This window comes from Ictidomys tridecemlineatus, chromosome 11, assembly GCF_052094955.1.
Source record: "Ictidomys tridecemlineatus isolate mIctTri1 chromosome 11, mIctTri1.hap1, whole genome shotgun sequence".
Classification (NCBI taxonomy): Eukaryota; Metazoa; Chordata; class Mammalia; order Rodentia; family Sciuridae; genus Ictidomys; species Ictidomys tridecemlineatus.
The window spans coordinates 46,835,807-46,863,627 of NC_135487.1; the positions used below are offsets into that span (position 1 = coordinate 46,835,807).

The 27,821-nt window shown below is 39.3% G+C and overlaps 1 protein-coding gene and 1 long non-coding RNA gene across 2 annotated transcripts in view; one reads left to right on the forward strand and one right to left on the reverse strand.

Moving 5' to 3' along the window:
* The window catches only part of Nfia (nuclear factor I A), a 561,296-nt gene that overhangs the window by 148,767 nt on the left and 384,708 nt on the right, over positions 1-27,821 (forward strand). The gene's annotated exons all lie outside the window — the stretch shown is intronic.
* Positions 1,428-26,324, reverse strand: LOC144368074 (uncharacterized). The gene is made up of 3 exons (XR_013427831.1): positions 25,791-26,324; positions 1,726-1,799; positions 1,428-1,569 (listed from the first exon to the last, which is right to left on the reverse strand). It is a non-coding gene; the product is annotated as an uncharacterized LOC144368074 (long non-coding RNA).

The following is a 27,821-nucleotide window of genomic DNA, read 5'->3' on the forward strand; positions in this document are numbered from 1 at the left end:
TCAAGGATGTTAAATCTATATGAATAAAACAAAGAAGAGAAGGCATTCTGGGTTGGGGGGAGCATAAGCATCATAACTATAATTTATAACTGTATATACACACAGGTGGGTGTTTGATGTCTAAGTTTTCCATGCCAGTGCATTGCCAGCATCTAGCACAGCCCTGACATAGAGTACATGCTGAGTGAATATTTCCTAAATGAATGATGGAGAGGAGAAAGAACATTTTGCGGGCTTTCTATTTCTATCAGCATTGCCCAACAAATTGCTTTGGATTCCCTGGTTTCTCAAATTCACCTCCCTTGTAGGCAATGAGCTAATACTTCCCCGGGTCATTGTGTCCATCAAAGGCCTAGAAATCATGGGGGAAAAAAAAAAAACTTAATGCAAAGCTCATATCCATACATGATGAACCAGACTGACAGTTAAATCAGAAAGCCCTTTTTCATAATTTAATTAAACTCCCTTAAATATAGACATTAGTGAAAGACAACCTTATTGATTGTGTCTAATTGCACATATTTTCTTACACTTTTCCTGAAGTCTAATTTTCAAGTCACTTGAAAGACCGCTCCCATTTCTGAAAGGGGATATGCCAAAGCAAGGTTTTAATTCATTCCCTTTTGAACATACTGTCATTCCCTGGCTAGCACCAATCTGTTACAAAATGTGATAGTGTAATTACTTATAGGACTCCCAAACCACCTTTCTGCAAGAGTAAGCTTCTAGAAAACTCTGAAGACGTGTCTCGTTTTCATTCATCTGGTAGTCAGTCAGTCACTCAACAAACATACATCAAGTCCCTATTATGTGCTAGAAATGCAAATGGTATGCAAAACTGCCCTCTAGGAGTTTCAGTCCGATGGAATAAATCATTAATGTGCACCAGTACTAGGACATCAGTATGGGTCACTATGGTAGTCTAGAGGAAGGAGTGTCTGACTGGTAGAGGAGAAATCAGGGAAGTCTTTGCAGAAAGGGACATTTGAGCTAAGTTTCAGAGGGAATTGGAGTTCTCCAGGCAAATATGGTAAGACAGGGGATTCTGGGCAATACAGCCACAGGAACAGAGAGATCGTCAAGGATAAGTAAGGAGCAACAAAGGTACTGAGAGTCTGTGGTGGAAGAGTAGCAGGTCACACCACACAGGCAGCCAGGGACTGCAAAAGAGGTGCCCTCCAAGGATTTTAAGTATGGGCAGTTTACAGTTGAGAAAGATGAAGCTATATAGAAAATGGACCACAAGATGAGAGACTTCATGCTTCTGGCTAAAGACCTCTCTTGCTCCTCCTTCCCCAGCCTGCCAGGGAGAACTCCTGAAGCTAGATTAAAATTATCCACAGACTGAAAAAAAAATCACAATGCTCACAATATGTTTTAGTTAGGTTTTTTGCTGCTGTGACTAAAGGACCAGATCAGAAAAAATGTAGAGGAAGACAAGTTTATTGGAGAGCTCATGGTTTCATAGGTCTGATTCCATAGAAGGCCAACTCCAATCCTCAGGGCTCGAGATGAGGCAGAACATCATGACGAAAGAGTGTGGCAGAGGGAAGCAGCTCACATGGTGATCTGAAAGCACAGAGAGAGGTCTCCACTCATCAGATACAAATATAAACCCCCAAGGCAATGCCCCAATTCCCACCTCCTCCAGCCTACCCTACCACTTCAGTTACTCAGTTAATCCCTATCAGTCGATTCATTCACTGATTGGGTTAAGACTCTTACCACCAATCATTTCTCCTCTGAACCTTCTTGCACTGTCTCACAGATGAGCTTTTGGGGGACACCTCACATCCGAACTGTAACACAGTAAAATAAGATAAAGCCAGATTAAAAACCTGAGCCCTCAGAGTCTTACCATAACAGCTACCAGCTACACACCACTCTATGTCAACTGACCCATGTGCATTGACTCTAGTCTTCATGTTAACTCTTGCAAAAGGGGAATTTCTTTTTCTATGTCAGAGAAACTAATTCAAAACAAATATACTTAAGTCAACACAGCAGGGAAGGAGCTGTGTCTAATGGTTGCTTCTTCTTCCCCATGCTGCACACTCACCATCTAGGGCCCGGTGCCCATTCACAAATGAAACCAGGCCATCCCAGAATTACTAGACAACTCTCAGAGCTGGCTTTGGGATTTTGGAAGAGGAAACAGAGCACAGAAAAACCTCCATGACTTATTTAACTGCTTTGACCAGCCCAATCCTACTGCTGCTCCAGGCTGGAATGCCCCCTGCACTTCCACAGGGTAACTCCTACTCCTGCTTCAAAACCCAGCCAAGGCCTGACCTCCTCCAGAGGCCTTGGACCTGGCCAAATGGTTGCCTGGTGATTGTCTCTTCACTTAATCATGTCATTTCTCACAGACACTGCAATTTCTACTTATTATATCTGCCTCCCCTCACCCAGACTCATTAAACCATGATATCTGACAGGAACAGACTATATATATATATTTTTTTTTTTAAAAAGAGAGTGAGAGAGGAGAGAGGAGAGAGAGAGAGACAGAGAGAATTTTTAATATTTATTTTTTAGTTCTCGGCGGACACAACATCTTTGTTGGTATGTGGTGCTGAGGATCGAACCCGGGCCGCACGCATGCCAGGCGAGCGCGCTACCGCTTGAGCCACATCCCCAGCCCAGGAACAGACTATATTTTTAATTCTCAGGATTTAGCACCATACCTGGCACAGGCTATTGGTTGAATGAATGAAGACGGTGGTGGGTAGGTTAATTCCATTCAGTCACAGATTTTTTTCCACAAATTTATTTAGTCTGACCTCCAAGAATCCAATCACAAAAATAATCCGCAACCTGCTCACTGTTGTGAAAATTCAGATGTTAGACAATTAATAGCTAACTATCAAGTCACATTTCCCTGAAGAATGCTGGAGCTCTGGGAAGTCTTCCTAGGAAGCTGTTAGAAGTCAGGTGTTCTGGATTTGGATGCTGACCCTATCCCTGCCATCTGTGTGATCCTGGCTAGACAAGTCACTCAGCCTCTCTGTGATGAGGGGATTGCTTTAGACCATTTCTGTCAGCTCTGGCTAGGATGGTTAATCAGGGTCAACTGTTACTTTACTGGTGAACAGGCTTCAATAGCAAGGGGGTCAGAGGGAATGGGGAATTTTAACAGGGGCATAACACATGGACAGCTGAAGTGGGCAGAGAAGAAATGCTACTTGTGGAGTATATCCATTTCCTATCGCTGCTAATCTAAATTGCCAAAAACTTACTGGCCTAAAAAGACACAAATGTATTATCTTACCATTTCATAGGTCAGAAGTATATGTGGATGTCTCTGGGCTCAAAAATCAAGGTGATGGCAGGGCTGCCTTCCTTTCTATAATCTCCAGAAAATTCACTTCTCTGCCTTACCCCTTGTCTGTAAGCCACCCAAGAGAGCCCCCCCTTGACTTGTGAACCCTTTCTCCACCTTCACATTCCACAGCATTACTTCTCTGTGGACATTCTTTCCATTGTCCCATCTCCAGCTCTGAATCTATGGGTGAGTTTCCTTCTCTGCCTCCCTCTTCCACCTTTAAAGACTCCTGTGCTTGTATCAGAATAACCCAGGATGATCTTTGTTAATGCTATCTGCAACTTTAATTCCCCTTTGCCATATAAGGTGAATATTCATAGGTTCCAGGGACTGCGGCATGGGCATCTTTGGGGGAAAGTGTCAGTATTCTGCTGCCACATGGAAGAGAGGTGCAGAATGAGACTGCACTGGGGGTGTTTGGGGGAGAAAGGCATCAGAGTATGAGAGGAGGAGCTCCTTCCACTGTGGCTTTGGTGTTATAGACCTGGGCTTAAATAGCAACTCTTCACATATGAGCCCATGAACTTGAACAAGTCACTTGATATCTCTGAAAGCCAGTATCTTTCTTGCAAAATGCAGATGACAATAACTATGTCCCAGAAAAAATGGAGGGGTTTTAATATTTGTAAACTTAATGAAACAGCCCTTGGCCAAGAATAGATATTCAGCAAATGAGGAGGAGCCGCAAGAAATTGATTTTAGCTCAACCACTGGGAGCCAGCAAAGGACCAAAAGGAAATAGAGATGGAAGGGTAAACCATAATTCTTACCATGAAGAGCCTTGAATGCCAAATTTTATTCTGGGGGCCATGAAACATCATGAAAAACATTGGTTGGGACATCAAGTAAAGAAGAATGGCAGGTGAACTTAAACAAGAAACTAGTGAAGATTCCCTAAGGACAAGTAGGCTAGGCCCTCTCACATCTAGATTTCAGATTTTAAGCCAATAGGTTGAAAACAAATCCCTCAGTTCTGTTGCTACCAGGGGTGAACAGCATGTTGCCCTCTGGTTACCCGGTTCATGTTCACACATAATTTTAATTCTCCTTTAACTTGGGATTCATGGATTTCCAATTTATCCAACATCTGGAACACCAAGGGTATTAGAAAATCTGCTCTGGGAGCCTTCCATTTACAACAGTAGAGCCTCAGTAAACATTTGTTGATCAAAAATCTAAAACATGAGGAAAGGGAAGCTTTGGAAATTGAAACCAAGCTTTTTGAAGTAGAACATAATTTGAAGGGTTTAACTGTGACATATTGAAAAGCATATTTTGCAAGTGAACAGTGGGTAAAAATCATCAGTAAGGTTAGAAAAACACCCAGAAAAGAAAAAAAAAAAAGGTGGGGGAGGAGTCTGAAAACTTTGTGCATGCAAAGAGAATATTTGGGGCTTATTTTTGTTTTAGTCACAATCACACATACACACACAAACACACAAAGAGGCAATTCCTAATTGTAATCATCAAAACAGTAACTATGAACATTCAAGAAGAATATCCTTAGCACTTATGATCTAATACTATCAAATATTCCTAACTAATATATGTTAATCAATAATAAGTAATTTTGTAAAGTTGTTTTTATAATCCACAAGATATAACATTTTTGATAATACAAATTTTTTTTAAATAACCGTTTCCACAGATTATAGGATATCAAATGAACACTACACTTCTTGCCTTGATCTGCCAATAGTATTTGGCACTCATGTTCCAGAGATGTTGACCTTAGTTTCCTGATTAAGAATGCTTGTCAGAGACTGCAACACAGACCACCAGTGTCATTGTTTCTCAAGAAGGTTCCATTTAAAGTGTAGACTTGGTCCTGAGCTAGAGAGGCAGAACTAATATTTGCAGAGGTCTCTGAGTTGGCCCTTCATGACATTATCTCAATATTCACGGCAAACCCCATGGGGGTTTGAACCTCAAAGCAACTAATAACTTGCCAAAGACCTTTCCATCAGTAACTGCAAGAACCAGTGTTTGAACCAGCCATCAACAAATACCAAAACCATTGGAAAAGGACCACAAAGATCAAATAAAAGTCATCAAAAAACTAGAACAGATGCTGAGGCCTATAGGAGGGGGCTTGAGAGTCATCCTTAGTCTTTTGACTTACTTTAAAAAAATAAAACATCACTGACCTAGGAATTACTAGCTTTTCCTTCTTTTGGAAGAAACTAAGAAAGATTTTAGTTAATAAATGCCTGGATTGCAGTTAAAAACTTGCAAATATTAATAACTGTAATCATAATGATATTTATTGAGTACCTATTATGTGCAGGCCTTCACCTAAGGACCTTTCAGATATAAATGCATTCAATCCTCACAATATCTCTTTGAGGCTGATACTATTATCATCCCATTTTACTTGTTTTTGAGGTGGGTTTCATTGTGTCACCCAGGATGACCTCAAATTCATGAACTTCCTGCCTCATCCTCCAGAGTAGATGGGATTACAGGTCTGTGCCACTGCACCGGTTTATCATCCCATTTTATAGATGAGGAACTAGAGGCACCTAAGGTCACAGAGTAAGTGGAAGACCCAAGAGTCATCAGAGGCTGTCTGATAATCCACTAAGCCAAATGCCTCCATAAAGAAGATGCAGGGCCATACAATGTCAATGAATACAAAACTACACTGGCACAACAGTGTCTCTTATCCACAGGAGCAATGGTGACTGGCACGTTCATAGAGCTTTGCAATTAATAAAAATGACTTAGATATTCATCATCTCGTTTGTTTCTGTTAATATAGAGTGGATGTATATTTTTGATCATACTGTACAAATTCATTCATTCAACAAATATGTATTAAGCACTTGGCCTCAGCTATCTTTGAAGAAAGATAAGTAATCAAAAAATATAGACATTCTTTAATAAATACCACAAGTATGTCATTACAAATGGTGCCAAGAGCTATCAATGAAATGCCCTGGGAATTATGAGAGTATCTAACAGGGACTGGCCTGGTCAGACATTCTAGGACCTACAAATAGACCAACTTTGGAAGAGGTCCCTGAGGACATTGATTTGAGCTAAATTCTAAGGACAACTAGGAATTAATTCAAATGGCACCATATCAATAAAGACTTCTCTACCACCCTATTTAAAATTGGAAAATTGGAAGAACTGAGACAGAAGAATTGCAAGTTTTAGGCCAGCCTGGGCAGCTTAGTGAGATCCTGTCTCAAAACAAACAAACAAAAAATTTAAAAGGGTTGAGGATATAACTCAGTAGTAGAGTACCTGCCCATCCTATACAAAACCCTGGATTCAATCCCCAACACTGCAAAAAATAAAATAAAATTGAAAGCACTGACCTGGATTCAGAGGCACACTTGCATAGGAGGCTGTGTTCACTCAAGTTCAGGAGTTTGGAGCTAGCCTGGGCAACAAAGCAAGACTTCATCTCTAAAATAAGTAAAATTTCAAGTAATTTTCTTATTCCTTAGCCTTATCTACTTTTCCATATCAATTATCTTCTTCTAACATAGTATGTAGTTTACTTACACACACCCCTTTAGAATGTAGATGTTATGATGGTTTGTTAATTGGTTATACTCAGATCATATATACTGCCTCTCAATCAATACTTATTAAACAAATGAAAGGGGGTTGGGGCTAGGGCTCAGTGGTAGTGCACTTGCTTATTTATATGTGGTGCTGAGAATCAAACCCAGTGCCTCACACATGCCACTGGGTTTGATTCTCAGCACCACATATAAATAAACAAAGGTCTATCAACAATTTAAAATTTTTTTAAATAAATAAACAAATGAAGGAACAAAGAACTAATGGAAGGGGCCAGGAGGGAGGTGGGTCAGGGGCCAGCAGAGAGAGGTGGTTCTCAATAAAGAGATGCCCCTTTCAAAGATCATGGGCAGAAGAGACATAGAGCATTAGAAGGAACCAGGAAGACCATGTATCTGGAGTGTAAGGAATAGAACAAGGGGAAAGTGGGAGGAGATGAGACAGGAAGGAAAGATTGGACCCTGTAACAAGGAAATGAAAATTCAGCATGGAGAGTTCAAAAAAGTGTCCAAGTGACTGATTGTGATTTCAGGTTAGGTATAGCCCACTTTGTCATCTCTCACACTTCTCCAAGAGGAGTAGAGAGCTGTTTTCTCCTTGTGCACCAATGCCCTAGCTTAGGCAGATGACAGGGCAGGTAGAGGCTGGAGGAGTATTTGCTATATTTTTAAAGACAGACACTTAATATGCTTGAGGTGGAAAAGCTTGATGAATATGGTTGATTTACGAGCAGCTGGATATTAATGCACACGATGTCAAAGTGCCTGAATTTTGTAGAGTTTCCTAATTCTAGTTTGTTAAAACATTATATTGAAAAAGTGGTATCCTAGATCATTACTGTCTCAGCTAGAGATAATTGATATGATGGCAAAGAGCCAGTATTGTTGAAGGAAAGAGAATGTGAAGGGAGGCTAGGAACACTAGACATGCTAAGACCCACTGATAGATCCCCACCTGCCTGTTCCAAAGCATCTTTGTCCTCTTACAGGAAAGAGTGATGTGTTCCTTAAGCCAGGGGGGAAATGGTGTGCTTCTTCATGTCCCTCTGTCCTGTTCAGCAGAAAGAGGTTTGTGTCTTTTCATTATAACAGACCTTTGTCACACTAGTGTTTCATCTTGATGCTTATTTAATACAGACATGGAGTCTCTGCCTTACCGTGTGGCTCCATATTACAGGAGGTGCTTTGGGCTTGCTTCTGTCAAAAAAATTAAATGCCTACACTTCATACGCATTAAAAGGCCAAATTAAACACTCATCAAAAGGGAGAAGGCTTTTGGGCTGGGGTTGTGGCTCAGCGGCAGAGTGCTTGCCTAGCATGTGTGAGGCACTGGATTTGATTCTCAGCACCGCATATAAATAAATGAATAAAATAAAGGTTCATCAACATCTTAAAAAACTATTTTTTTAAAAAGAAGAAGACTTTTAACATGCAGGGCCTTCAGCCTTCCTTCACTAGCTAGCTCTCTCAACAAATCCCAGACTGTCTTGGCTGAATGCACGAGGATGGCACTTTATCTCCTTAGCACTTATTTCCAAGATTGAAGTCTCCCCTGCAAGGATTCTTCTTGTTCCAGCTAATCCTGAAATTCTAGTTAGCACGTAGAAGATCTTTGTTAGCACAGACAGCTCATCCTTGTGAACAAACGCTGCTATAGTTGTCAGTTGTTCATTTTGCCCCGGAGGTAATCTATGGTGAGTTAAATGAGAGTGCCCTTCCAGCAGTCCTTGCCACACTATTCACATATTGGAGCTATGAAAACTCACTATGAGATTCCGTTTCCTGAGCTAGCCACTGTTGATCTTTGGGTGCTGTAAACCACCATGTTCTAGCACCCCATTGAAATTGTAATCTAGATTAAACCTGAGATATGCATGCCAGGTTGTGGTTTTGCTAGGGATGTATTCACCTGTGTAATATTGTGATGAAGTAGTATCTTCCTAAATTATCTCCTTACATTCCCCAGGCCCTATATTCATTCTGGAATTTATATTGCAAAGGCTAAAAGAGACCTTGAAAGACTATGTAGCTAAGTAATTCTCAAATGTGTCAGCTAAACAGACTCATTAGAATTCCCAGCAGCACTTTTTAAAAATATAATTGCCCTGCACTGAAGTTGTGGCTCAGCGGGAGAGCGCTCACCCAGCACATGCAAGGCCCTGGGTTCGATCCTCAGCACCACATAAAGATTAGTAAATAAAATATATGTATTGTGCCAGCATTAATCTACATCTTTACCAAAAGGTTCAAGTAGTGGGTTATAAAGACTGGAGGTTCCAGATGAGGTGATAATTAACATCAAGCCCTTGGAATAGGACTCCAGCAGGTAGCTGCTCTAATAGGAAATAAGTACCAGGCCATCAGAAGAGGAAGCCATCCAAAGGCAGGTGAGAGATGCAGCCCAAGTCAAATAATTATAATAATGACTAACCTTTATAGAGGGTTTACTATGTGACAAGCACTTTTCTAAGCACTGTGTATATATTAAGTCATTTAATCCTCAAGCAATATTTAACTCTGGGACTATTAGGAACCCCATCTTATACATGAGGAAATTAATGCACAGAGGGTTAGGTAGCTTGCCCAATGTTAGACAGCTTGTCAGTAGCTGAAACGGGATTTTGATCCAGGCAGAATGGCTCTAGAGTGCACATCTCTAATCATTAAATCATATGCTTCTTCAGCAGTCTGATAACTAGGATAGGGCTCCAGTCAACAGGGGGAATAGAACATTCAATGGAAAAAATAGTCAGAAGCCTCGGTATGTGTGCCCAGGCCAATCATTAAGAAGAAAACTACATCTTGGTGACTGCCTCCCTTAAACTTTGGGCACAATGAATCCCAAACTTCACAGTAGAAAGACCAATTCCCTACTGTCCTCAGCCCCAGGGATGGAGTAGGGACTCCCCTGTCATTCCTGCTCTAGAAGAGATGGGCTTGGGCATTGTCTTTTTCAGCTTGAGCAGCCACAACAAAATACCATAGACTGGGTGACTTAAAAACAGAAATTAATTTTCTTACAGATGTGGAAGCTAAGAGTCCAAGATCAGAATGCCTGTATGGCCAGGGTCTGGTGAGAGCTCTCTTCCTAACTTGCAAACAGCCTCCTTCTTGCTGAATCCTGCATGGCCCCTCCTTGTTATGTGCACCTGAAGAGGAGAGCTCTCCCTCTTCCCCTTTTGTGTAAACCACCAACCCTACCAGAATAGTTTCCTACTCTTATGATTCATTTAACTTTACTTATCCCCTAAAAGCCTTCTAAACAAATACAGTTACATTTTATGCTAGGACTTCAACATATGAATTCAGTAGAAGACATATTTCAATCCAGAGCAGGCGTTCAGATATACCGATCATCCAGGACTCACTTGGAGAAGGCAGAGCCAAGGATAACAGTGATTCCTATCACATGTCTTGTGTGTGCCAGACACAAAGACAGACACTTCCAATATTTCATCTCATTTAGACCTTGCTCCCTAAGTCCAGTATTAATAAACCAATTTTTAGATGGGAAAATGAGGGTTAGAGATTTGGGAGACTTCTGATTTACTTAGTGTCAAAAGTAAAATCTGATCATGCTCACTAAGGCTGAATCTTAACCCCATGCAAAAGCAACACTTTGGACTATAATTCCCTTTGAAAATTTAAATAAGGATATGAACCTTTTCCCTAAATTGTAGGGGGCTGACTAGCCATCTAGAGCATAAAGTAATAGATAAGCAGAGAATAAACAATCATTTTTTTGGGCTGGGGATGTGGCTCAAGTGGTAGCGCACTCGCCTGGCATGTGTGCGGCCTGGGTTGGATCCTCAGCACCACGTACGAACAAAGATGTTGTGTCCGCCGAGAACTAAAAAAATAAAATATTAAAAATTCTCTCTCTCTTTCTCTCTCCCTCCCTCCTCTCTCACTCTCTCTTTAAAAAAAAAAACAATCATTTTTTTTCCTGAAGAATTATTAGCTCAGATAACTGCATTATGAGTGAAGGCAATTTTACATCAATTTATAAGCCAAAGTATATATGTCAAAGAAACTGGTAAATTGAAAGATAACAAGCCTTGGTAAAGATGTGGAGAAAAGGAGACCTTTGCACACTGTTGATGGGAATGTGCATTAGTACATCCATCGTAGAAAACAGTATGGATTTTCCTGAGAAAACTAAAAATAGAACTACCCTATGATTCAGCAATTCCACTACTGACTATAATTCCAAAAGAAAGAAATCAGTATGTTGAAGAGACATCTGCCCACCCATGGCCACAGAAGCACTATTTACAGTAGCCCAAAGATTGAATCAACCCAAGTGTCCATCAACGTGAGTGGATTTAAAAAGCATATGTGGGTGTGTGTATTGTATTATATATATATATACACAAACACACACACACACACACACACACACACTATATATATATATATATATATATATATATATATATATATATATGGAAGACATTACATTGAGTGAGGTGCATTAAATGAGTCACAGAAGGGCAAGTATTAAATGATCTCACCCACATGTAGAATCTTAAAAAAAAAAAAAAAGTCAAACTCATAGAAGCAGAGAATAGAACCGGGGCTACCAAGGGTTTGGGATAGGGGAACTAGGAAGATGTTTGTAACAGAACACAAAATTTCAGTTGGGAGGAGTATGTTCAAGAGATACCATGTGACTGTAACACATCAAGCGATGAACACAGTTAATAACAATGTATTGTAGTGTTCTCCACACAAACACAAAGAAAGGTAATGTATGAGGTAATGCATATGTTTATTTATCGCAGCCATATACAATGCATACATATTTCAAAATATCATGTTGTACATCATAAAGACATTCAATTTTTACTTGCCAATTTAAGAAAGAAAGAAAAAGAAATGTCTATTGCATGCAGGGTGCATGGGCAAAGCTTGAAGGAGAACAAGCTCACAGTTCCCTGATGAGGGTAATAAGGCTGCCTCAGGCTTCCTTCCCATCTTTCTGGGAACAGATGCAATGGAGAAAGAAGAAAATGGCTTGTGTCAAGCTTCCAAAAAAACAGTCTGAAGACAACTGAGAGCAGGGTTCTGGAACTTCGATGTATTCAGGGGTCAAGCAAGTAGTAAAAAAAGACTGAAGCAGAGCTGGTGTGACAGCACTGGAGGGGCAACCCCCAGTGGCTCAGCCCTCTGCCTCCATGAGGAATGGGACTTGGAAGAGGAGATATTCATAACTTAAAAGGAAGATTTGGAGTTTTATGTAAAATCTTCCTATTTCAAATGGATGCCTTTGAAAGACACGTGGCCTAAGAATCTCAACTTTTATAAATTGTTTTCCTCATCAGTAAGAGGGTTACAGGTATAGGAATCTCATAGGATTTTTTTGAGAAAATCTAATGAAATGGGCTATAGAGAAATGTGTTATAGTGCTGGGATTACTCATCAAAGAGTGCTTGCCTAGCATGAGGGAGGCCCTGGGTTTGACCATCAGCATTTCAAAATATAAATAAAATGCTTTATGTTATCAAGTGCTGCACCGTATTGACAGGGAAATCCATAAAAAGTGAGTTCTCTCCGCTGCACCGTATTGACAGGGAAATCCATAAAAAGTGAGTTCTCTCCAGTGGTGGTGGTGAGAGATTGAGTGGTTGGGCATCATACACCTACAGGATCTTCACAGTAGGAAAAAAGAACTTTTAAAAATGTAAATCAAGCTATGCCCTCCCCAGCATAACACCCACTAATGGCTTCCCATCTCAAACACTCAAATGTTTCCCTTGGTGTCAAAGCTCTGTATGATGTGGATACCGTTAACAGGTTTCACCTGATTCCTTGTTGTTCCCTCACTTAGAATATTCCACCACATAAGGTTGAATGAAATATTGAAACTTTTTTTATTTGTTCTTATTAGTTATACATCACACTTTAACATATCAGACATAAATGGAGTATAACTTGTCATTCTTCTGGCTCTACATGATGTAGAATCACACTGGTTGTGTAATCATATATGCACATAAGGTAATAATGTCTGATTCATTCTTCTATCCTTCCTACCCCCACTCCCACTCCCTCCCTTCACTCCCTTATGCCTAATCCAAAGTAACTCTATTCTTCCCTAACCTCCCCCCCCACATTGTGAAATATTGAAACTTTTTAAGTCAGTGTTATGAGTTGAATAGTGTACTCCTAATTTAATTTTCATGGCAACCTGAAACTGTTAGAATGGGACTTTATTTGGATATAGTATCTTTACAATCAATCAAGGCAAGGACCTGGAGGATATTTGATTTGAATAGGTCCTAAGTCCAAGCCTTTCCTTATAAGAGGAGAGGGCACAAAGAGACACAGAGAAAACTCTGAAATCGGAGGGATTGGATTGTTATAGATGCAAGTGAAGGGATACTAAGATTTTTCAAAAGCTATCAGAAGCTAGGAAAAAGAAAGGAAGAATTCTTCTCTAGACCTGTCAGAAAAGCAGGGCCCTTAAAATACCTTAATTTCAGACTTCTGTCCTCCAAACTGAGAGGGAAAAAAAAAATCTCTTGTTTTAAGCTACCAAGTTTGTGGTACTTTGTTATGACAGCCCAAGAAAAGAAATACAACTGGTTAGATTTGTTAAATGTAGATTTTTTTGTGGGGGGGAAAGGGGGGCAGCCAGAATACTCACTCTACCACAAAGCCCTGGTATCTTCCACTTACACACTACAGGGCCATTCTCCTCTTAGGGTCTTGACATCATATAACTGTTTGGCTGGAACCCTGCCCTCTGCATGGCAGCCTTGTGCATATCATTCAGTTCTCAGCTTCCTACTAAGGTGTCCCAATACAAAATGCCACCTCAACACTCTCAGTAACAGCATAACAGTACCCTGTTTAGTTCTTGGCAGTAGCCTCTCTGTCTCGTAGCATTCTGGATTTTTATTGATTTATTTCACAAATGCATCCCTCCCCCCCCCCCATATAAGCTCCAGTGAGAAAGAACCTATATGGTCTTATCCACCACTGTATCTACCAGCCTCTGAAATGATGTTTCATACATGGTTCCAAGTATCATCATTAGGGGCTGGTGGGAACGGTTTGCCTAGCATGTGCAATGCCCTCAGTTCAATCCCCAGTACCACCAAAATATACATATATTGTCTTCAGTGCAAGAACAGAGTCATAAAATTGGTATTATAATAGAAAGTTTAGTAGAGCAGTGGGGAAAACATTGAATGGGAACCAGTGAAAATTCCCAGGCCCCACTCCAGAATCCCTGGATCAGATTCTCTAGAAATACGACTCAGGCATCCAGATTTTTTATAAATATCTTAGGTGGGTAATTATGATGCAGGTGACCTTAGAACTCATGTTTTTTTAAACGAAATTGAGTGTAGAAGCCAAAAACCAAGTTATAGATCCTGTTTATTTTATACGGTTTTCTTGGGGACCCACGAGTACCAAGGCTGGTAAAGTTCTTAGCCTGTATCCAAACTTACACAACTATAGAACCAAAGAGCTCTTCCATGGCTCCCCCAGCAGGGACCTACAACACGTGCCTTGAGGCAACTCCATTCCACACAGGAGGCCTCCTTCCAAAGAGGTAAGAAAGCAGATATTTGAACCTGCTGGTTTGGGGCCAAAGTTCTAAGAGGAGTCAAGATATGTCTTCCAAGGTGGAGGATACCTGTTCCATTAGCATTTCTAGCTCTTAACCATTCTTAGTCTGCAGGTCCCTGGACATATTTCAGTTTGTTCATGCCATTTTTAGAGTGCATATTTTTATAATTTAATAAAATATCTCATTATGGTCTGTTTAGCATAGTTACCATGGTATCATTACATGGTTACTATGTATAATGAATATTATTTTTAAAATAACTGTGACTGTAGTTCTAGGGTCAAACATTCAGGAATTTGATCTTTTTTTTCTGCTCACTAAAAATGAAGCAGGCTGTTACTGAAATAATCATCTATAGGATCACACAAAAGACTGATATAAAACACAAAGAGCCAGCACATTAATCTACAGTGAAGACAATCATAATAGCAACTTACATGTGTTGAACTTTGACTGAGGCCAAGCACCATCACATGTCATTCTATTTAATAGTTACTACCCCATATGTAGGGATTATGAATCTTCTATTATAGATAAAAAAATCTCTAGGGGCTGGGATTGCGGCTCAGTGGTAGAGCGCTCACCTAGTTTGTTCAAGGCCCTGGGTTCAATCCTCAGCACCACATAAAAATAAATAAATAAAGGTATTATGTCCAACTATAACTAAAAAATAAATATTTTTAAAAAAAGAATCTCTGAAGGGTTAATAACTTGTCCCAAAGTTTCATAATTAGCACTTGCAAACTTGGTATTAAAGCTGGCAGCTGGCTGACCTAAAGCCATGTTGGTATCCACCAACTACACCTTGCTGAAAGACTCCTAGCCTCTGATGCCATTCTAATTGGGTCTTCATTTTCTGTTTTATATTTGTCATCCATTCTCTAACTTTGAACTACTAGCTTCTCTTTTAATACCACGGATCAAGCTACATATTCCATTTGCATTTCCAGTCCCCCTCCTCCAAAGATGTTTTCGCATATATCTAACCCCAACCATTATGTGTGTTGATTTTGTAATTTTAGTTTTGGTTTGGATTTGGGAGTCTTGCTGATGCCTATGATTTCCTTTAATGATCAACAGAAGCCTCTAAATAATTTTCCAGTCTACTGACATAAAGCTAGGCATGTATACTTGTGCCATTGATCTTATTTTTAAATCTAAACAAAGAATTTTGCATATATCCCTTTGGGATATCATCTTGTGGTTTTGGACCGATGTTCTAGCTTGTCAAGATTATTTTAAATTGTGATCCTATCATCTGTGGTATTAGCTATTCCACCCATCACTCTGTCATCTACAGATTTTATTAAATGAAACATCCATTCCTCATGCAAATAATTGATAGAAATGTTAAACCGCACAAAACCAAGTATAGATAGCATGGAATGAGCAATTTAAAAAAAAAAAAGTATGGGCTGGATAAAGGCTTAGAATCAGAATTCAATCACTAGAATTGATCTCAAGCACAGTACTGAGAGAGGTTGGCCTCCCTTCTGATCTTCACTGTGATGCCACTTTAAGACAAATGCACTAGTGACATTATCTCCACTTTCAGAAAGGCACATTAAAGGCAATGGCTTCAGGGAGGGCATAGGTACAGTATGTGTACATTCTAATCACCACATCCCTCATCTGCTGCCAATGGACATCACCAATAGATTTTGGCACACTTTCCCACAGAGCCAGCTGGTCTTTTTTTCAATACCAGGGATTAAGCCCAGGGGTGCTCAACCACTGAGCTACTCCCCAGCCCTTTTTAATTTTATTTCGAGTCAGAGTCGCACTAAGTTGCTGAGATTCACCTCAAACTTGCAATCCTACAGCCTCAGCTGCCTGAGTAGCTGGGATTGTAGGCGTGCACGACCATGCCTGGCTATTTGACTTCTTTTGATTCATATTTTATTTGTGAGATTTATTCATTTTGCTGCAAGTAGTTATAGCTCATTTATTTATCATAATTGTATAGTATTACAATGTATAAATATATTGCCATTTTATTTATCTAATTCACAGGTGATGGATATTTAGATTGTTACCAATTTCTAACTAGTTTGAACAATGCTGCTGTGAAATTCCTTGTACACATTTCTTAGATCACATATTTCTATCTAGAATCTATACCTAGCTAGTAATTGCTGGGTTATAAGATATCCCTATTTTCAGTATTGGTAGATAACACCATTTTCCAAGTAGTTGCACCAACTTCATTTCTACCAGCAAGGTAAAAAGGATGTCAGTTGCTGCACAATCTTACGGTTCATTTTGTCAGCCTGTACCATTCTGACATGTGTTTGATATTTTATTGATGATTAATTTATATTCCCGAAAGAAGAATGAGAAAGTTTTATGTATAGTTTTTTTTAATCATTTGAATAACCTCTCTTATGAAGTGCCTATCCAACTCTTTTGCTCATCTAGCAGATTCATCATCTTTTTTTTAAACTACAGGAGTTATGTATCTACGTCAGTTACACCTTTCGTGAATATCTTGTCCTGTTGGTGGCTTTCCACTCTCCTAATGGTGTCTTCACAGGAAAAGCAGCTCTTGGTTTTATGTAATTCACTATATATTTTTTTAATTTTTAATATTTATTTTTTAGTTCTCGGCGGACACAACATCTTTGTTGGTATGTGGTGCTGAGGATCAAACCCGGGTCGCACGCATGTCAGGCGAGCGCGCTACTGCTTGAGCCACATCCCCAGCTCCTATAATTCACTATATTGATATTTCAATTCAAATTTAGTGCTTTTTATTTGTCCACTTTAAGAAAATTCTTCCTATCCCAAGGTTGTTGTCCTATGTTGCCTTCTGGAACCTTCTTGGTTTTACCTTTTATGTCTTTACCTACAGCCCTGGAATGAATGAAAGAATGAATAAGTGAATTTGTAGGCTGGGGTTATGGCTCAGTGGTAGAGTACTCACCTTGCACATGTAAGGCCCTGGGGTTAATCCTCAGCACCACATACAAATAAATAGAATAAAGTTGTGGTTTTTTTTTAAAGAGAGAGAGAGATAGAATTTTAATATTTATGTTTTAGTTTTCTGCGGACACAACATCTTTGTTTGTATGTGGTGCTGAGGATCAAACCCAGGCCGCACGCATGCCAGGTGAGCACGCTACCACTTGAGCCACATCCCCAACCCGAATAAAGTTATTTTTAAAAAGTGAATTTGTTTATTTGGGATTCTAGTATGAGGCAGCAAGGAATTTCATGTTTTTGCAATAAGGATGGCCAACTGGCCAAATTTGGAACAACACTGCTCTGAAACCACTTATTTTCAATCAGTGGCCATCTGTGCCTGAGTCCTCTCTGGGATCCCTGCTTTACTTTTTTATTCAGGTGGTGACATGGATTTCTGCAGTAAATCCAGTGGAACAAATTATCCCACTATTCTTCTTCATCAAGTATCTTAACTATTGATGGTCATTTGCATCAACGTATGCATTTAGAATAATCTTTTTAAGTTCCATTTTTAAATGAATTGTTACTATTTTTAAACTGTTACTATTTATTGGAAATGTATTCAGTCTATAGGTCATTTTGCACACAAATAACATACTTACAACATTTGTTTTCTGACTATGAACATTATATAGTCTTCATTTATTTCCTTTATTTAGACAGCCTTTATTCAATATTGTTATGTTCTTATACATGGATCCAGAGATTTATTTTTATTTCTGAGAATTTGAGAGTTTTTATATTAATAAAGGTATCATATCTTCAAATTTCCATTTTGATAGTGTTAGAGGTTGGAATATAGCAGTGCGATGATTTTGTATGTTGATCTTATATCCAGTGATCTGCTAAACTCAATTATTAATTCTAACAATTCATATGTATTCTGGATTTTCAACATACCCAATTATATCATATACAAATAATGAGAATTCATTTCTTCCTCTCCAATCCTTATATAATTTATTTTGTTGCCTGGCTACAGTAGCTAGGATCAGTACCCTACTCATTGTGATAGTGACAGCCTTGTGTTGTCCTCAGTCTGAAAGCTTTTACCATTTTACCAAACACAGTGTTTGCTATTTCATTTTTTGGAGTTACTCTTTTTCTGATTAATGAAGTTCCTTTGTATTACTAGTTCGCTAAAATTTTTTTAATCACAAATTGATATTGAATCTTATCGGATGTTTTAGTGCATACATTTAGGTGATTAAATGATTTGTCTCCTTTATTCAATTAATGCAGTGTACTGATAGGATTCACGTGTGTGTGTGTGTGTGTGTGTGTGTGTGTGTGTGTGTTTGTGGTGCTGGGGATTGAACCCAGGGTTGTGCATGTGAGGAAAGCACTCTATCAAATGAACTATATTCCCAGCTTCTGATAGGATTTTAAATGTCAAACCAACCTTGAATTCCTGAAATAAGACCAAATTGATCATGATTTATTACCCTTCTATGTTATTACTGAATTTCCTTTGCTAATACTTTACTGAGAGTTTTTACATCTATGTTCTTAAGAGAGATTAGTATGTAATTTTCTTAAACTGTCCTCACCAGGTTTTGATATTAAGGTTATTCTGGTCTCATAAATCAAAATAGGATAATGCTACTTTTACTATTCTCTGGAATAATTTTCAGAAAATTGGCATTATTAATTCTCTAAGTGATAATCTAGCATTTTCTAGGAAAGGCATTTAGGTCTAGATTCTCTTTATCAAAAGATTTTTGAGCCAGGCACAATGGGGCATGCCTGTAATCCCTGTGACTGAAGAGGCTGAGGTAGAAAGACTACAAGTTTGAGGTAGCCTCAGCCACTTAGCAAGACACTCAGCAAATTAGTAAAAAATTGTCTCAAAACAAAATAATAATAAAGATAAAAAAGGACTGAGGTGTCGCTCAGTGGTAAAGCACCCCTGGGTTTCATTCCCAGTAAAAAGAAAAAAGATCTTTGATTATGGAGTCACCATCTCTAGTAATCATTGAACCATCCATATTTTCTTCTACTATCATCCATTTTGATAAATTATATTTTTTCAGTAGATTTTTCTACTCAATCTAAATTTTCAATATATTTACAGTTACATTATACTTTCATTAAACTTTTTAACATGCATAGTTTTGTGCTTTTTCCATTAGTGATATTGGTTATTTGTGGTTTCTGTTTTATTTCCTTTCTTTCAGTTTCCTTTTACCCATGGGGGTTTATCAAGTTTATAAGCCTCTTCAAATAAACTTTTGTATTTGTTGTTCCTTTCTCCTCTGTTTGCTATTAATTCATTTCTGCTCTTTTATTATTTCCTACCCTTCTATGTTATTTTATTTTTGTTTATAGGTCTTTCTCTAAATTCTTGAAATTAAAGATTAACACATGGTTTTAGCCTTTATTCTTTTTTAATATTATGTATTAGAAGCCACAGATTTAATCTAAGCATAAATTTAGCTGTATGATACAAATATCAATATTTTTTCACCTTAAATTATTTTCTAATTTCTACTGTCACTTCTTCTTTGAACTATGAGACTATGGAACTGTATATATAAACTATTGTTTATTCATTTTCAAATATTTGGGGATCTCCTCTTATCATTTTGGTATTGATTTCTAGCTTCATTGCCTGGAAGGGAGTATTCTCCAAAGTTTTGGAGACTTTGTGTTCTAGCAAGTTTCACATGTATTTGGAAAAAAAATACTTATTTTGCCATTATTAGGTGTTTTATTCTACATATGCCTACTAATTCAAATGTGATCAAAATGTTACTCAAATCTTCTGTATTCTTCTGATTTAAGGTTTTCAGTTTCTTCTTTTTTTCTTTTGTTCTTTTCCTTTTTTCCTTCTTTTTTTCCTCCCCCCTTTCTTTTTTTTTTTTTTAGGTTCTGATACTGAAAATACCAGTTAACATTTCCCTTTATAATTGTGAACTAGTCTTTTGCACCTTTCAGTTTTATCAACCCTCACTTTATGCATTTTTGTGCTATTATTGTATCCATACAATTTCCTATAAACTAAATTCTTTTTTCAGTACAAAATATTTCTTTTCATCCTCAGTTAACCTTTACAATGTGTATAGCTACAACAATTCTGTTTTGGCTAGCACTTGTATTATGTCTGTTTTTCCCTTCCTTTCTTTCAACTTTTGTGTACATAAAAGACTGTCTATGCCTTAGGTATGTCTTTCACATATATGATAGGCTGAATAATTTTCAAGTGTTTCAAATTCCTATATCCTCATGGATCTAGATCCATTGCCTGTTGGCTTTGCCCGGTTCCTGACATCTTCTCTACTTAAATGCCCAGGTATTTTCTTTTCTTATTTCACAGTAGTCATTGTGTTTGAGGATTTGTTTGTAGAATCAATTGGAAATCTTGGATGGTATTATTATCATTCCCAGAGAAGATAGATATGTCTCCACCCTTTGGCTATCATCCCTTCAATCCAATTTAAAGATGATTCAAAATTGATCTTTATCCCCGTGGGTCTTGTCTATGTCTGGTTCACCCATCTTCCCAGGTCTTGGATCTTCCCAGGCAGTTCCTGATCTCTAAGCTCTGTCCTTCCAAACTTAAACCTCAGTCAACTTTGCTAGATGGCCACTTCCCAGATGCTGACCTTGCCTTCTAGGTTTCACCCTTTTCTCCCTCCTGGTCAGGTAATTGTTTACTATCTTGCCAATTAAGGCATTGGAGAATTACTTAAGCAGATATTTTAATATTTTCTAAGCTTTCTTTATTATTCTCAGTGGGATGATCAGTCTTCCATAACTAGATAGATGTACAAGGATGCTTGTACAGTTTTGTTTTTAATATAAATATTTAGTTAGTTTTGGTACTGAGGATGGAACCCAGGAGTGCTCAAGCATTGAGCCATATCTCCAGCCCTTTTTATCTTTTATTTAGAGACAGGCTCTTTCTGAGCCTCCCTGAGTTGTGATGTGCCTCATTAAGTTGCTGAGGTTGGCTTTGAACTCGCAATCCTTCTGCCTCAACATCCAGAGCCACTGAGATTACAGGCATGGGCCAATAAATAAATATATTTATTGCTATAAATAACAATTTGTATAATTTTTCTCATAATGATTTGTTCCTTATTACTAAAGGTATAGACTCCCACTTTTAAATTTTTAGAAAATGTAAACAAAATATGGAAGAAAAAAATCCCTTACAATTTCACCACTTTATAATGTATTTCCTACTGGTCTTTTTCTGTGAATATATACAAGCATTTTTAACAAAAATTAGATCACTCCATACTTATTATTCTACAACATGATATATACCTTTAATATATGATAATATGTCAATAGCTGTGTTATATTCTAATATATATATATACCACAATTCATGTAAACAATTCTCTAAAGTTGGATATCAAAAGTTTTCCAGTTATTCAATATCATAAAACCCTTGTCAGAAACATGATTTCATCAAACTCAGTCATCCCTCAGTATCTGGAAGGAATTGACTCCAGAATCCCCTGCAAATACCAAACCTGTGGGTGCTCAAGTCACTCATAAAATGACATAGTATTTGCATATATCCTATGCACCTCCGCCCACATACTTGAAATCATCTCTATATTACTCTAATGCCTAATACAATATAAATGCTATGTAGATAGTTGTTCTGCTATTGTCCTCATTCTTTTATTTATGGAATGAGGACAAGAGGGAAGCATGTATATGTTCAGCACAGTTCTCAGGTTTTGGATTCTTGGTTGGTTTAATATGCAAGCACAGAACCCACAGATATGGAGACCTAACTATACTTAAACAGTTCATGATTATTTCCTTAGAATAAATTCCTAGACGCAGGGCTGGGAACATATCTCAGTGGTAGACTGCATGCCTAGCATGTGCAAGGCCCTGTGTTCTATCCCCAGCCCAACAAAGAAAAAAAAATTACAGAAAGAGACTTACTGGTTAAAAGATAGATGATTTACATATATTGCCAAGTTGTCCTCAAGAAGGTTTGGGGTTTTGTAGTACTGGGGATGGAACTCAGGGCTTCATACACACTAAGCAAGTGCTCTACCACTGTGTTCCATCCCAGACCTTTATTTTTAATTTGAGACAGGGTCTTGCTAAGTGCCCAGACCCGCCTCAAAGTTTTGTTCCTCACCTCAGTCCCCTGAGTAGCTGGGATTATGATGGTGTACACCCAGTCTGGCAAGAAGAGTAATATTAATATATACTTCTACTAGCCACATTTGAAAATAGATTAGAAAAAACAGATTAGAATTTCTGAGCACTTAATCCTGTACCAACATAAATGAGATTATCATTTTAAAACAATTTAAAAAGCATTCCATCAAGATCAATGTAATGTTTTGAGCAACTAATAAATTTCTGATGTTTAAAAAAAAAGAAAGAAAATTTTTTTAAAAAAAGCATTCCAAAGTTTTCTGCTATGATTGCGATTCTGATTTCTCCCTTGATATATAAAATCAGATACCAACTTGGAGACTAGAGGATCTGGAGTTTAGAAATAGAGAACAACCATTTCCTCTTCTGGGAACAAAACCTAATTTACTGAGAATTACCAGAGACAGGGTAGGGTTTTGAATATCTGCTATCCAAAAGCAAACAACATGAATGAAGGGAAATTCTTCCTACAACCTAGGTGACCCAGAAATTACTATAATACCTGAGTAACACTCTAGAATAGACAAGCTTTGGTTTGAATTCCCCATTACTTTCAGAGCAAAGAATAAACCCCTTAACAAGGCCCTGTGAGATCTGACCTCTACTACCTGGATTCCTGCCTCTTATACCTTAATAGCCTATAATACTGACCCCCTCTTTACTCTCAAATCACCATACTTTCTTCTTCTCCTCTATACCATGGATATACAGTGTCCTTTGCATAACCTGTTCATTTTCTTGTTCCTCACTAACTCCAACCTCTCCTTCAAAACTTAGCCCAAATGTCACTTCCACTATGACATTCCATGACTCTAGTCTGCCACAGGAGTAACTCTTACAACACTCACATCAGTATCTGTCACAGCATGTATCACTCCAGGATGTAATTGTACTCCGGACTATGTTACATTTCTCCCCTTAAGTCCAGGGCACTGCACCAAAAAATAACAAGGACTAGAGACATGCTTGTTAAAGTAAGTCTTTTCTTCCCCTATAGACATTCTTTCAGTCAGTCCTGGAAAACCAGGTCTTTACTTTTATTAAAGCAAATGCAACCTAATGCAACCTTTAATTAAAGAAAGTGCATTCCCTTGAGTAATAATTAGATGTAGTTGCATAACATTCTAGAATAATAAAACTGGAGGGATGTAAGTAATTACAAGCCAGATCCTTTGTTTTTACATTAAAGAAATTTAATTTCAGGGAGATTGAGTGACTTATCCAAGGTCATACTGCAAGTTCATAATGGAAATAGAATGAGTCTGCAGGACTTCTGATCACTAGGCCAACATGCTTTCCAATAAATCAAGGGTCTTACAAGCAGCAGCCCAGAGGAAATGACACAACTCAGAAAAGGCCCTCTTAATGGTAGAATTCCAGATGTTGTGACCCTAACAGCTGTCATCTCACCTTGTGCCACATACCTCAACCCAAACTGGTAGAAGAGAAAGTCTTCTATATCAACTTAGAGAGGGGAAAAAGACTATAACTCACTGTTCATTTTGTAAGGAGAATTTTGTCCTATGCTCATTGTTATATATGCTCTTTAAAGTGCTAATGCCTATTTTAGTTCTTTTGAAGATGAAGAAATCAAAACACTAAGGCACACCTGCTTTTCAAACTAGGTATTGATGAAATCAAAACTTAGTGCCAGAGGTTTGTTCTTCTTGACTTACCTACCTGTGAATATACATATCTATTTCTGGAATTATCATGGTATAAGCTAAGAAATCTAATTCAACAAAGATAATTGCCTTCCAACCAACTTTTGTCTTATGCCCAATTGCATTATTTTGGTTTTACTTCTCAATATTATTAGAAAGTCAAACAGTTAGAAATATTAAATTATTTGGTTCCTGGATTAACCCACGGGACAGTACAGCATGGTGGTAAATAGTATGGGCTCTCAGGTCAGACTGAGTTTGCATCAGTGACTTCTAGCTAACTTTGAGCAAATTACTTGGTATCTCTACCTGGACTCCTTTATCTGGAAAATGGAGATGATGATAGTACATGTTTCTGGTGGTTGTTTTGAGGATTAAATGAAATTATACCTGTAAAGTGCTTAGAACAATGCTGGGCACCTGGTAAGGCTTAGAATTAGTTACTGTACCAGGGGCTCTATAAATAAACATAAATTTTAAATGATCAAAAGATTCATCTTATGCCCTCAAATGCAAACCTCCTGCTATTGGAATAGTTTTAAGGGACTATGATATATTCCCATTGACTCCCTATAATATTATGCCACATGAGACCTATGAAAGAAAACTTGATGAAATGCAGGCATTAAATGTTATCACATAAAACATCCATAAATTCTGGGTTTCCACAAAGCAGTTCCTACGAATCATAATTAAGGGTTTGAAAGTCAAATGATTTAAGTGCTAGTTTTAATTACCGCTTGGTGAACTTTAGTGTGTTAGAATTGTCACAACTTTCCTTAAGGATTACTCTGAAACCAGGCAATACAGTGGGAAATTATTAACTCCTACTTTGGTACAGCAATTATCTGCATTACAAGGTTTATGCAATTAGCTGTTTAAGATGTCATTATATTTTGCCATCTGGTACACAGGAGTTTATGCATATGAACAGGCACGTGTTGAAGTGATTTTCACTATATGACTTGTTCTCAACCCAAGTCATCTCTCTAATGAGGGGAAGTTACCGTGCACTGTACATTAGTGGCAGGTGCACACTATCAAGCTTCATTTTCATCGAAGACCTTCATTTTTCCATTTTAAAGTATTCTGCACAAGTGCTGGAAAATTAATTAGTCGTTCGCAATTGAACAACGCCTGCAGACATGTTCCTTAGCAGTTAGAGTGGGGCTCGGCTTCAGTTAGGGGCCACTCCTACTTCTCACCCCAACGGCTGCAGGGAACCCTTAGGCGATGACAAAAAGCCAGGGCGCGATCTGTTGCAGTAGACCTCCTCTCGCGAAGAGGAAAAGGGGGACGTCGCCGCAGGGTGTTCAGCGTCGGGCAGAGCCAGCGCCCGGCTTTACACCCAAGCGTGAGCGTGACGAGGACCCGGACGCCAAGGCGTCACCCTGAGATCCCAGCCCCGCTGCGGAGAAACTGCGACCCGGCGGGCCTAGACGCCGCAGCTGTCCCCGAGCGGGTTCCCGACTGAAGCGCATTAAAACGGCGCCCTCTGGTGTCCGCTCGAGCCCGCCGGGTCAAGGCAGAGGCGCTCGGGAGCCGGGTTAAACTTGTCACCGGGTTTGGACTGAAAAACTCACCAACTTTAAAAAATGCCTTGCTATTCTGCGGAAGCTGTGTCCACGGCCGCCGCTGTCGAGCAAGGCTGGCAGAAGGACCCTGGCACCCGGCTGTGTCTCCGGGCGAGGGGACAGTCCAAGTCCCTCTTGGCAGGGCCAATGTGCTGTGACCCTAGGGCGACGCCTTCGCAGAACCTGCGTAGAGAGCTAGGGGTCCCTCATCTCCCCGAGGCAAGGGAGGTAAAAACCTCCAACTCCTAACGTCGTCTGGGCGCAGGGTCCCTAATTCGGCCGCATCTGCTAAGTGGCCATCTGAGGAAGCTCAGGGGAACCGGGGCCCGCAAGGGGAGGGACAGGCTCAGAAGGATTGAGAAGTTCCCTTGGCAGGGAACCTTTTAGGGCTTCATTGGTTGGTTCTCTGAGTAGCCAAATCGGAAAGCGCGCTGGCACCTAGGCGAGGCTGGCCCCGGGCTGCCATTGAAATATGACACTGAGGAAGGAGCTAGGCCTGCCCGCTTTCTTTAGGAGAGTGTGGAGTCTAGAGAGCAGAAGCTCCCGGGATCCCTGGGTACATTCCTCCCCCCACCCCACCCCGTCCCTGCCTTTGGCACCACTGCTACCCCTCCCCCGTCTCTCATCGCGCGCGCAAGCACACCCCCCTCCCTCACCCACCCTCTCACCCCCTCACCCCCACTCACTGAGAGAGAGAGAGAGAGAGAGAGAGAGAGAGAGAGAGAGAGAGAGAGAGAGAGAGAGAGAGAGACACTGCATGTGTTTTCTCTTTCCCAGTCTGGATGCCAGTCTGGAGTCTAAGTTCAGTTGCTAGAGGGCTAAGTCCCAGCACGAAAAACGTTCTGATCACAGGAAAGTTAAGAGTTTGTTGGTTGACAAAGTGGACCCTTGAGTTATTTTGAGAGTCTGGTTGTAACATCGACTTTCACCTTTTTGTATTTGAAGTTTGGGGAGGTGATAGCAGGGGACAGAAGAGGGGGACCCAGCATGGTGAAACTGGACTCTTTTATGGTGTTACTGAACCAGCCTTGGTTGGGAAGGAGGTATTGGCAGGGAGAAAGGAGGAAGGGTAGGTTGGATGCCTTGTAGGTGACCAGAACATATTTCTGGAAAGCCCACAATCTATGAAGCACTGAACCGGGCACTACTGGTAGTTGTTAAAAATGAAAACAGAAAATTTCCAGCTGAGAGAGTAAAATGCAAAAGAAAAGTACAAACTGAATTAAGTATCCAACTAGGTGCACCAAGCTAGGTGTACAAATAAGGATGGGTAAAATTGGAACTGGCTGTTTTTTCAGAAGGTATCTGTGTGGACATCACTGCAATGCTCCTGCAGTTGAGAGGTTATTCTGGGCAGGCCCAGAAGTTTGAAATTTTGATGCCAAGAAAGAGAGTCAATCATTTGTGTTTAAAGAGAAAGTGGGGCAAGCAAATCAAGCCCAGATTGAGAAGGCTGAGGAACCCAGAATCTAGAGGATAAAATAAGAAAAGAATGCAATTTGGAGCTAGACTGGTGTAGCTCTAAACCCCATCTATGCCTCTACAAAATTTAACTGAGTTTCTGTGTCCCTCTGTGAAATATGTATAATTATGCCTTGATGTTGTGAAAATTATACAAGGTTTAATGAAGTACTGACCTTGAAACTGAATATATTTAGTATTAATATAACTCATTCCTCTCAACTATTTCAAAATTGTTCCCATGATTTCTAAGCTTTGTTCAGGACACCTTTAGGGGTTCTTCAAACAAATATGTAACTATATCTATCTTGTTTACAGTTCTGTTGTTCAGACACTCAGGAGTCCATGCTATTGGACTTGTGTCTTCTGTAGCATCTAAATTATTTTCGAACACAAATAATGTTTGTCCCACAAGTTTCTAGTAATTGGCTTTTTGAGCAATTGGCCCAAAAGACTAGTCCCTCTGAAGTCAGTAACATGCAACACTGGTTCATTAGGCTCTCACCAATGACTGTGGCTGAAATCTTCATTCTACCATGATCAGAAGCAGCATTCAGCTTCTCAAATCTCATACCCATC